The 10,590-nt window shown below is 49.3% G+C and overlaps 1 long non-coding RNA gene across 1 annotated transcript in view; it reads right to left on the bottom strand.

Moving 5' to 3' along the window:
• Positions 1–352: 352 nt before the first annotated feature.
• LOC135375479 (uncharacterized) overlaps positions 353–10,590 on the bottom strand; it is a 159,673-nt gene continuing 149,435 nt past the window's right edge. Inside the window, exon 3 of the long non-coding RNA XR_010417252.1 lies at positions 353–440. This is a non-coding gene — a long non-coding RNA (uncharacterized LOC135375479). The remainder of the gene's footprint in view (positions 441–10,590) is intronic.

The following is a 10,590-nucleotide window of genomic DNA, read 5'->3' as shown; positions in this document are numbered from 1 at the left end:
ACTGTGCCTCAGTACGATTTTTCACTGGAACAATCGTGCAATGCGGGCGGTTGATGATGGACAGGCGAAATACCAAGCGCACTGGCGCGTCCAAAGTCCCGTTACCCATTGGCCAAACACTGTATAGGTGCGATTGCAGGGTGCTGCAAACCGTGAACCCATGAGATAAAAGGAGTTGTACAAATTCGTATACGCACTATACAGCTACTCCGGTAATCCAGAGCAGTGGGACTTAAGATAAGACGCATATGCATTGTGCACAACAAATACGCATTCTGATTTTGTTTGTTCTTTGGTCATATATGCGGCGTGGCTTACCTAAGCCCATGCGCATCCTTTATGGTGGGGCATCCTGTGCTCTTGTGGGCTGGCTGTTGTAGGTTGTGGGCTCCAATATTTCAGCAACAGGCTGCCACAACTAGGGTACATGTGCATGGCCCCTGCAATAGAAAATTGGCGTTTCGATTAAGCTACTATGTGTAGGCCAATGTGAAAACATTCGCTGCAACCTCTCCGTATTATTTTTAGTCCGTCCAACTCCATTCGCTGCAACAACAACAACAACAACATAGATGAATGGATGATGATGATGATGTGAGATGTTTCCCTGCGTTGAGTGCAGGACCCTACCCCATTCCAAAAAGGTTCACATGAAAGGATGACGAGGGAAGGAAATCCCTACAGTTCTTGACGGAGTCCGGTAGCCCTCACAAAGGAAAGAAAAGCGCCAAGTGCACCGCACTGATGCCCAGGGTTATTCCATGGGCCGAGAACTTTGCAGATGTTGAATGGCCTCTGATCCAGCATTTCCAGTTGACATTTAAAGGCCCGTCGCTCGCGTACGTATTGGCTACAGTCTTCTATAATGTGTCGGATTGTTGCCGGGAAACCACAATTTGTACACAGCGCCCTGTTGCTGTGGCTGCTGCAAACAAAAATTGTTTGTGTGCAATTTTCGAGTTCCCAGTGGCACTATTGAAATGTACCCCAGACCATATATGTTGTATCGCGACGTGAAGTCAGGAGATAACAATTATCACATCATATTTACATGTGCTCCTGGGCAGTGTTCGCTGGCGACACCGAGTGTAACTCATACACCGTCTATAGCTTTCGAGTATCTTATGCAGACAACAGATACGTCCTTCGAAGCTTCCAAAAGGTGAGCCTTTCAGGGCTTGGGTAACATCAGGGCACACAAGGAGATTCCGGCATTTTGTTCCTTACGCGCATATTCACGTGGGAGTGGATCTGTGGCAGACATTAGTTCTAAAAAAAAACTTTTATGCGTGCCTTTTATGTATTCAATCAGGGGCAGCACCACGTGCTTTGTGTCACCCTTACAACCCTTATACAGAGCTTGCTTAATCGAGCCCCTCGTGCGCTCATGGGAGCGAAGCTCTTTACTAAAACAACAATAATAATGTGGAGCCGATTTACACGTGTGCGGCTACATGTCGCACGTGCCGCAGGGTAGTACAGCGGATAATTTCAACCACCTGGGGTCCTTTAGCGAGCGCCGGAAGTCACAAACGGACGGTGCTGGAATCAAGGTTTAAAGCTACCCTACGTTGCTATACCGTCCTCAGTATTGATCGCACCCGCGATGCTCTTTCACTATGTTCGTGCATGGTAATGCCATTCGTGTTACAGAAACAGGTCCAGTACTTTACTTTCCAGTATACTACACAGCTCGTTTGGTATACAATCAGCATCGTGGTTTTCGAAGGAGTATACAACTGTTCTTACTTCGCAACGGTTGATGTTTAAAAGGCTAATGCGGGAAACAGATACGTCTAGTGACGGTGAATGAAGAGATTTGATATTTAGTTTGTGGCTCACTAGTCACATCATTGTAACATTCATATCACTAACTTAAAAAATCACTGAACCCCTCATGACCAGGTAATGTCACTGCACAAGGCAGAAAAGTCACGACATAATTTGAAAGCGGCAACATTTCCTTAAGTCTGAGGAAGGACAAAACGCAGAAGGAACACGGAACGGAGTGGACGACACGAGACTCAATGAGTCTTGAGACTTGAGTCCCGTGTCGTCCATTCTGTTCCGTGTTCCTTCTGTGTTTTGTCCTTCCTCAGACTCAAGGAAATGTTGCCGCTCTCACCGTTCCACCATCTCACTTGCACCCTCCTGATTTGTTTATATAATTTGAGTAGAGCTGAAGCGTGTCGCGAAGACTAATGTCCCTTAGAAAGTCCATTAATGAAAACAGTTGTTTTGTCGGTGCTGCACAAAATTGGGCTATGGATTCTACCTCAGTAATGTTGTCCACCCGGTCTCGTAGAACTTCCCTTGCATTACGATACAGACCACAGTCCATGATCACATGCTCGATCTAACACGTCTTTCTCCTGACGTAGAGAAAGCACACAGATCTGATCACATGTCTCATCTGACAGCTATTTGGAAGGTTGTCAGTCGAGCTGAATGTCCGTTTTGTTGTTCGTGTGTTCTGCTTCGTGCTTTCTTTCACGCTAGTACAGCATCCGCTCTGCCGTCACACACACACACATACACGCAGATGTGTGAAGAATTCGTTGGACTCTCAATCCGACGGCGCCTGGCCCTCCGTGATGCGCGATATTAAGGCGCCCCTGGGCATGCAGGCGAACCCTTGAGCTACCAGGAACGAGACAGGCTGCACATCATCGTCTTTCGCAGCAGCAGCATCTTGCAGGCGTACCTTTCCCACGGCCGTTTACGGCCCGGCAGGGAGGCCGTAAATCTTTGCGCCATTGTGCTGCTGCTTCGACCGTCCTTGAGACGCCCCCGCTTATGCGTGGCGCGATAAATTGGCGCAGCGGGAGGAACCAACGCTTTTCGGCTGCGTCCCGTACAGCACCCGCGCTCAGCAATGAAGAGCTCGTTCGGGGCGCAATGTGTGAAATGGCGCTCCGTAAAATGCTGCCCAACAGCCAATGGCAGACTGTCATCGTTTGGTTCATGACAAAATACTCGATGGCCTAAAGGGCTCAGCGAGAATCGTTTTTTATGCGCTGCGTCTTGAAACGGGGCCTATCACGCGGTTTGCTATAGGGTGCTTTCGGAGAAATTTAGTCAACTGATACTTGCCGTAAGAAAGCAATATGCCCGGTTTAGAATCGCAGCGGGTGCCACGATCGTACCTGCACAAGCGACAAACTATCTCTGCCGCGATACTCCAGAGGTCTGAATGCAAAATATTTATCGATGATTCATAAAACAGAGTTACATTATCTTATTTTCTACATGAATGTAGAGGTTGAAGAGGAAGGGAACAGGGGAAGGAAAAGATGAGACAGGAATAAACAGTATTTGGGGCACGTTCTCCAGGAGAACTGTAGTGGATTTTGCTGCTCCTTTACCGAACCTGTTGTACGTTATAATGAAAAGAAAAGAACAAATAATAGAAAGAAAAGAAGAAATAATACTAAAGAAGAGCACGCACGTGAATTGTTGCAAACAAGTATTACAAATTACTATTGCCTGCGGACGGCTGTCAAGGGGAAGAATACTGAATCCAAATAGTGCTGTGCTGGATATGACGATCGAGAGCACCTGAGAGCTGATGGTAGACATGCACGTTTGAGTTTTCTCATAACTCTGCGAGAGTGTTGCTCGTTCTAGGAACAATGGTTTCATGAAGCCCTAGGTCTCATGTACGGAAATACAATGAAAAATCCCTGTGCGCTGAACGACTCATCTGTGGGGCTTGCTCCTCCTCCTCCGGTGCGCTTAGCTTGCCCGCGCCACACCTGCATTGGTACGACAATGAACTGCAGTTAACCGACATTAATGAATGCTGCGTCACGTGGAGCAATCTGGCTAACCCCACATTGCTGCCCGTTACGTATGCATCTGTTGCATTTCTTTCGTCGCCATGTGGAGTTCTTCAGATGTGGGGTTGCTTGAATATCATATGCTTCAGGCTGCTCTTTCTAGTATGCTTTGAGCAATGAGCAGAGATGTACGAACACTGTAAATGGAAACAGACGACACACATCACGTGCCTCGACTTTCTTTTCAATTCCTTGTTAGGGCCGCGAAGCAACCGTGGCGATGAGCGGCGTACAGACGTGAACAGATGAAGAGAGGACAGCAGAAAGGAGTGGGGGAAGGGGTTAATATGCGTCCTAGGCCGATTTTAAGGGGAACTGTTCCGACTTTTGTCCGGAAAGTCTGCCGGAAAACCCAGGGAAAACCTCAGAGCGTGCCTTAACTGTTCCACAACATTATCACCACCACTTGAAAAGCCTAAAAGGAAAAAAAAAAAAAACAAGGCACTTACTAGCTCTAACGCTAACTTGATCCACTGGAAAAACTCACAACGGTCCGAAACGTGCGAAACTTTATTGTGAACAAGACGATCGTACAGCAGCCTACACTTACCGGAATAGTTAGTCGAAATGCGAAACGGACATTTCGCTGCAGGCATTTCGCTGAGGGCGTTTCGGACCACAGACATCTTGGAGCAAGGGTCGTTCGGTGCACGGACGTTTCGGTGAGATGTAGTATCTTTCAGTCAGCACAGGTACACGCGGAACAGACATACGTTAGTGAGCCGGTTAACTGATACCCTACAGGAGTCCTTATCGACGATGATGGAGTGTCTCGGAGGGCCGGAATGCGCTGGGGAATTTCTCAACCCGTGGCTTCACTCCAGGACGTCGCCCACAGAACTGACTGGCCTGTGCCATGGGGCTCGGTAGTAGCACCCACAGATGAAAATGTCCAAAAGGAGACTGCGAAGGGTAAGCAAGCTCGTCCAACACTCTAAAAACAGAGGAGGAGGAGGAGGAAGCTCGTCCTACACTATAAAAACAGAGAAGGAGGAGGAGGTTGTGAAAGGGCTCGCAGTCGTCGGCTTCACAGAGGTGAGCAACATCACGACTAACGCCCTTGCGGAATGTGCGTCCTGGGCCGACTTCTAAGGGAACTGTGCCGACATATGCCCGAAAGCGTCCGAGGAAAGCCCAGGAATAACCCCAGACAGCACAGCCGGCACCTGGATTCGAAACGGGTACCTGCCAGTCTCGATGTGACCTCTCAAAAACAGAGCTTCACCACATGTCACGCTTCTAGTCAACCACCATCCCGAGCAACATCGTTCTTTCCATTGACTCGCTGAAAATGGAGGCGTACGCCATTTTTGTGGCGATTATGAACTGCATAATGTCACAAAATCGTGTACGCCCACCGTTGTGAGCAAATCAGAGGAAGGAACGATGCCACTCAGGATGATGGTTGGCATGGAGCGTGCTATGTGGTGAGATTCATGTGGTGAGGCCGACGACGGCGAGCTCTCTCAAGTACCACCACCATCATTTTTAATAGAGTGTGTCATCTAAATAAGCGTTTCAGCTAGCAAGCTATAAATCTGGGGCCGAAAATGTTCGGCGTAGCTTATCTGAAAAATTTTCCGTGTATCCGTATTTGATAATTTTAAACAGAGTACCGGTAAAACGAGGCAACGCATAATTAAGGCAGTCTATAAATTATCAAGCTTCGTTCTTGAGTTGTGTTAAATATTTCCTGATGAGGACGACGGCGCCACCTTTTGCTTGACTCATTCTTCTCTAGCCCTTCCATTACACATTGTCACCTCTGTTGCTCCGTTCTACTGTCTTCTACAAAGTGGTGTCGTGGCCAGGATATACTGAACTTTCATTTGCACGTCCCTGAACGACTGTACCGACCTGACCGAGAAGACTGCAGCGGGCACTGACAGCAATCTGAACGAACAAAATGAGGGGATTCAACTGATCGATCAACGCAGATTTCTACGAGCGGAGATGACGGCGTTAACGAAAGATCTAAGAACGGCGACGAACTGCAGAAGAACGTTATGACTTTCAAGACTTCAAAGAAAAGACGGATCGTTTTCGAAACTTTAAAGTGTGTATACAACAACTCGACAGTCAGATAGGGCCAATTCTTAACAACGAAGAATTTGAAGACTAATATACAAAGCAGGTCGAAATGCAAATGATCATCTTGACGGCGCTTTCCTACGCCAACGAGTACATAAAGAGATACAACGCTGAATTCATCACGACATCTGCTACCACTTCAGTGCCGAACATCAACGATTCAACAAGTGGAATTCATAAGATCGAGGTGTCATCTCAGACTCTAGCACGTGTCACTCAACAACAGAACGCTAAATATCAGGAGGCAGCGCACGATAGTACCGCATTCCCGAACGACGCTCCTGTGGCTGAACGTTCTGGCGCCGCTGCACTGCCCACGACAAGGACAGGTATTGTGTCATGTGAAGTTTTGCAACCAACAGACTTTTCTCTCAACCTGCAAGCGATCAATTCCACACGAAACCACATGAAACAGTTGCTGGACCATTACGACTTTCACACCCGATGCTCATACCTCAGCAGGAACCGAAAAAAGCACGTCTAAAATGACTGACGACTTGAACCCGGCTCACGTACAGCCACCATATACGACTAATCAGGGGGTCGTCGAACCGCTATTGAAAGAAGACGATACGCAAACAGAAGGACCGCATCACACTGACCGCTCTTCTAAACAGCCAATGAGAGGAACAGGAAAGCGTGGATAAGACTCGAACAAGAACACGAACTCAATCCATACGCCGCCGCAGTGCCACGCACCGAATCCTGCTGACATGAAAAGAGAGCGGCTTCCTACGCGTGAGACGTAACGACTTCTTGAGAAAGTACCTGTATATCACCGACCGCAGATACAGGCTTGATGACAGCATACCAATACCACGTGAGGGACACCAGGTCTTGGCTGTGCGATGCTGCTAAAAGTACTGCCAATTGGCGAGGGTCACAGAGCAGGAGAGCCATCGGAATACGACAGATGCGACGAGGCACAGCACAAGAGAACACTGAAACTGACAGGAGCTCCGCTGTCCTCTTCCAAAGAATACGACCTTGTATGTCAATGGAACGTCACCTGGTGCGCAAAGGACCACCCTGGCTTCAATCATTTCAAGTGGACAGCAACGGAACGTAATCACCCATCCGAGCTCATTGTTGCATGACCATCACGATCATGGAATATACACCAGAATCCGATATCGCCTTTTCACTTTGTAGAAGACAGTACAACGGAGGAACAGAGGTGACAAAGGCTAGGAAAAAAAATGAGTGAAGCACGAGGTGGCGTCGTCGTCCTCATCAGGAAAGATTTAACAATTTGCATGGGGTCTAACACAAATTCGATAATATAAGGTAAAAACTCGCGAAGTTTGGTGACTCATATAAAAATGATAGCGTCGCCCATGATCTCAGTTGTCTCGCGACGTAAACCCCCAATTATTATTATAAAAACTATAAGTACCCTTAGTGCAGGGGAAACATAAAAGACAGGACGCCACACAGCACTGGTACTGGTACGTCCTGTCTTATGTTTCTCCTGCACTGGGAGGTTCATAACTGCATCGCATTCCCGCACGTCAGATTGTGTTCTGTGCAAGGTAGCAAGGGTTTTCGAATTTATCCGAAAAATACGAAAATATACACACGTAAAATTTGAAGTAAATCCGGTATATACGAAAACCTCCGTTTTTTGGGGTGTCCCAGTAACCGAGAGGTCAGCAAGAAAAGCCATATCCTGATGATTGGTTACAGGGGTCATTTTCCTTTGGCGTCGAGATTGCCCCGCATCGCGGGTTACCAGCCTTCGCGACAAGGAAGAGTGACTCCCTCTCCATCTGTACCTAGAGGTACCTTCCCATTGGTGCCACTGAACAGTGTACCGATTTGGTGATTCTACTTGATATGAGGGAATTTTGAGGTCATTTCCGTCATTTCCCAGGTCTGCTTGGAAAACGTCTAACGATTACGGATTGGTCAGCCTGTCGCGCCTTGTGTTCCTACAGCACCCGGCATGACCTTTCGGAGGACGAGATGGCAGGAGGCATCAAGGAGGCCCTTCGTTCATCAAGCAAGGATGTTAAAGTTGTCCCTGGACTTCTCGGCGCAAACCCTAGAGTTGAGCAGCTGCGGGCATAGCGTCGACGTGCGGAGCGCACAGCCTGTCGAACTGGGTTGCTCAAAGACATTCAAAAAGCCCGCCGCGTAAGCAAGGCAGTCACTACTTAGTGACTGCCTTGCTTACGCGGCGGGCTTAGGAGCTGGCGGCGGTTGACCATAAGCGCTGGAGGCAGTTCTGCGGATCGTTGTCACCTTTTGACAGCCCTGCGAAGATGTGGCGTGTGGCAAAAAGTTTAAGCGAACCTGTCACGAACCAGCGTCCCTTAGGTGCGCTTGCGTTATCCTCCTCCAAGTCCAAAGCTGAGGTGGCCCCCCAGGCCTTTTGCAACACTATTGTCGCTCCTTCGAAGGTTGCAAGTACAAGGTACTTTTCCTCCCATGTGACTGCCTTAGTCGAACTGATTTAAGCTGCGTCCACAGTCAATAACCCGGACACCGATATGGATTTCGCTGGGCGAGTTCAGGAGTTCAATGCTGCTGTCTCGGGTTCGGTCCTCTCCCGGTGCGGATAACGTCACATATACGGCTCTCCGCAGCCTCGATCAGAAATGTGTGAAGTATCTGCTGGAGGTATGTAATCACTCCCCCCCCCCCCCCCAATCGAAGTCAGGGAAAGTACCTGACAGTTGGAAGCGTGCACGTGTTATTCCGCTGTTGAAGCCAGGTTAATCGCCATGGCAGCTCTCCTCCTTTGGACCAGTGAGCCTGACTAGCTGCCTTGAAAAGTAGTTAATGGAGCGCATGGTACTGGCCAGACTGGAGTGGTGGCTCGAACATCGTTGCGTTTTCTCGAAAGGACTGTCAGGCTTTCGTCGGCACAGAGTCAGCAATAGATTCGTTTCTGGATTTAATCACTTCTGTGGAAGAGGAAAATGTGCAGAAGGAGACGGTACTGACAACCTTCCTCGGTGTTGAGCAAGCCTACGACACTGTAAGCGCCACGCTTCTGTCCTCCGTGGACTTGTTGATGCAGCCCTACTATCCAGAGCACTCTCATGGCTGACTGATTTTCTCCATGGGCGCGAACTGTTCGTCCGCACAAGCCAGGGTGATACAGACCTTGTCACGTTGACCCATGGTGTGCCCCAGGGGAGCGTTCTCAGCCCCATCTTATTTAACATTATTATGGCTGGTCTTTGGGGTTGCGTCGGCAGGAAATTGGTAATTGCCATCTATGCTGATGACATTTGTCCCTGGATCAGCGGCAAATCCCGTCCTGCCCTCCAGCCACGCCTTCAACTCGCTCTAGACGCTATCCTGCAGTACCTGTCACTGACGGACATGAACATCTCGACGGAAAAGACAGTAATGCTCCCTGTTACGAGGCGAAACATGCTGCTCTTGCAGCTTTCGGTTGCTGGCATACCACTGAAGCACGTGTCTCACCATAGGTTCCTCGGTTTTACTGTCCATGCTGGGCTATCTCGGCGGAAGCATATGACAAGCCTGGAGATCAAGATCCACCGTTGGACTGCGGTGATCCGTCGCTTGACAGGCACAAGATGGGCACTGACGAGAGCTCTCTGTTGGCCATCCACAGGGCATTGGTGCGTATAGTTTGCCGGTGCCTAATGCCTTCCCGACATCTTCAGATCATAGGTTGCAGTGCCTCCTGGTGCGAAGCATTCGTGTGTGCCTTGGCGTCCCACGAGAACCGGAGACCCGAACAGTTATCAGTTATTAGACCGCGTTGTTAGACCGCAGTTATTAGACCGCGCTGGATGTTCTTCGCTACGGCGAGACCTGCCGACCTTTCCTCCGCCTTTGATCCCATCATCAGCGGCACCCGCTCGTATCAAAGATTCTGAGACGCAAGCACTGCAAGGTCCACTCGGTGATTGCTCAGCTGAAGCCTAGCGTCCCGCGTTTTGTGGTGAATACAGTGGCCCCCGGCGCCCCTCCATGGTATGTGCCAAGCCCTTTTCCTCAACCTTTTCCCTGATAATGTCTCCGGGCGACCGAAGACACCTCTTTTCGACACTCCAAGATGCAGGCTCAATGGCAACACGACATAACCGACTCCCTTCTTTCGAATGTAGACCACGCGCTTTCTCTCGAAATTCCTCCGCGACTACCGCGCCCCTTTACTGCACTGGTCCACCGCATGAGACTCAACGTTGAATTTACACCAGCCTTTAAACACTGTCTCGGCTCCACCTCGTCTTCCCTCTGCCCCACTTGTGGAGTGCACGCCGACCTCTCCCACGTCATCCTGGCTTGTGGGCAATATCACCACGAGCGTGCACTGATGGAAGTTTCTATGCAACATATTGACAAAACGGGCGTTCAACCTCGCGAAGATCCTCGGACCGTGGTCGAACGCTGCCCACCAGACTCAAGGCCTTCGTCTTCTTGCGGACTTGCGCGCCACCGGTCTGGTGACGGATCTCTGAAAATGCTCCCCCTATCATCCCCTCATCCGTTCTCAATGTGCAATAAGGCAGTGTACCGCCTCAGCGACGGCGAATCGCCCACCTCATCATCATCATCCAATGTATGTGTGTGTCTAAGGCATTCATTTCCTTTTCTTTTTTTTTTGCGGAAAACATTCTTCCCCTCCTCCTGAAAGTGTAGAGGAAGGCACACATGACATACCAATATCTTCTTG

This window comes from Ornithodoros turicata, unplaced genomic scaffold, assembly GCF_037126465.1.
Source record: "Ornithodoros turicata isolate Travis unplaced genomic scaffold, ASM3712646v1 ctg00000864.1, whole genome shotgun sequence".
NCBI classification, from domain to species: domain Eukaryota; kingdom Metazoa; phylum Arthropoda; class Arachnida; order Ixodida; family Argasidae; genus Ornithodoros; species Ornithodoros turicata.
The sequence above is the reverse complement of the archived record's forward strand: the minus strand, read 5'-3'. Positions and strand labels throughout refer to the sequence as shown.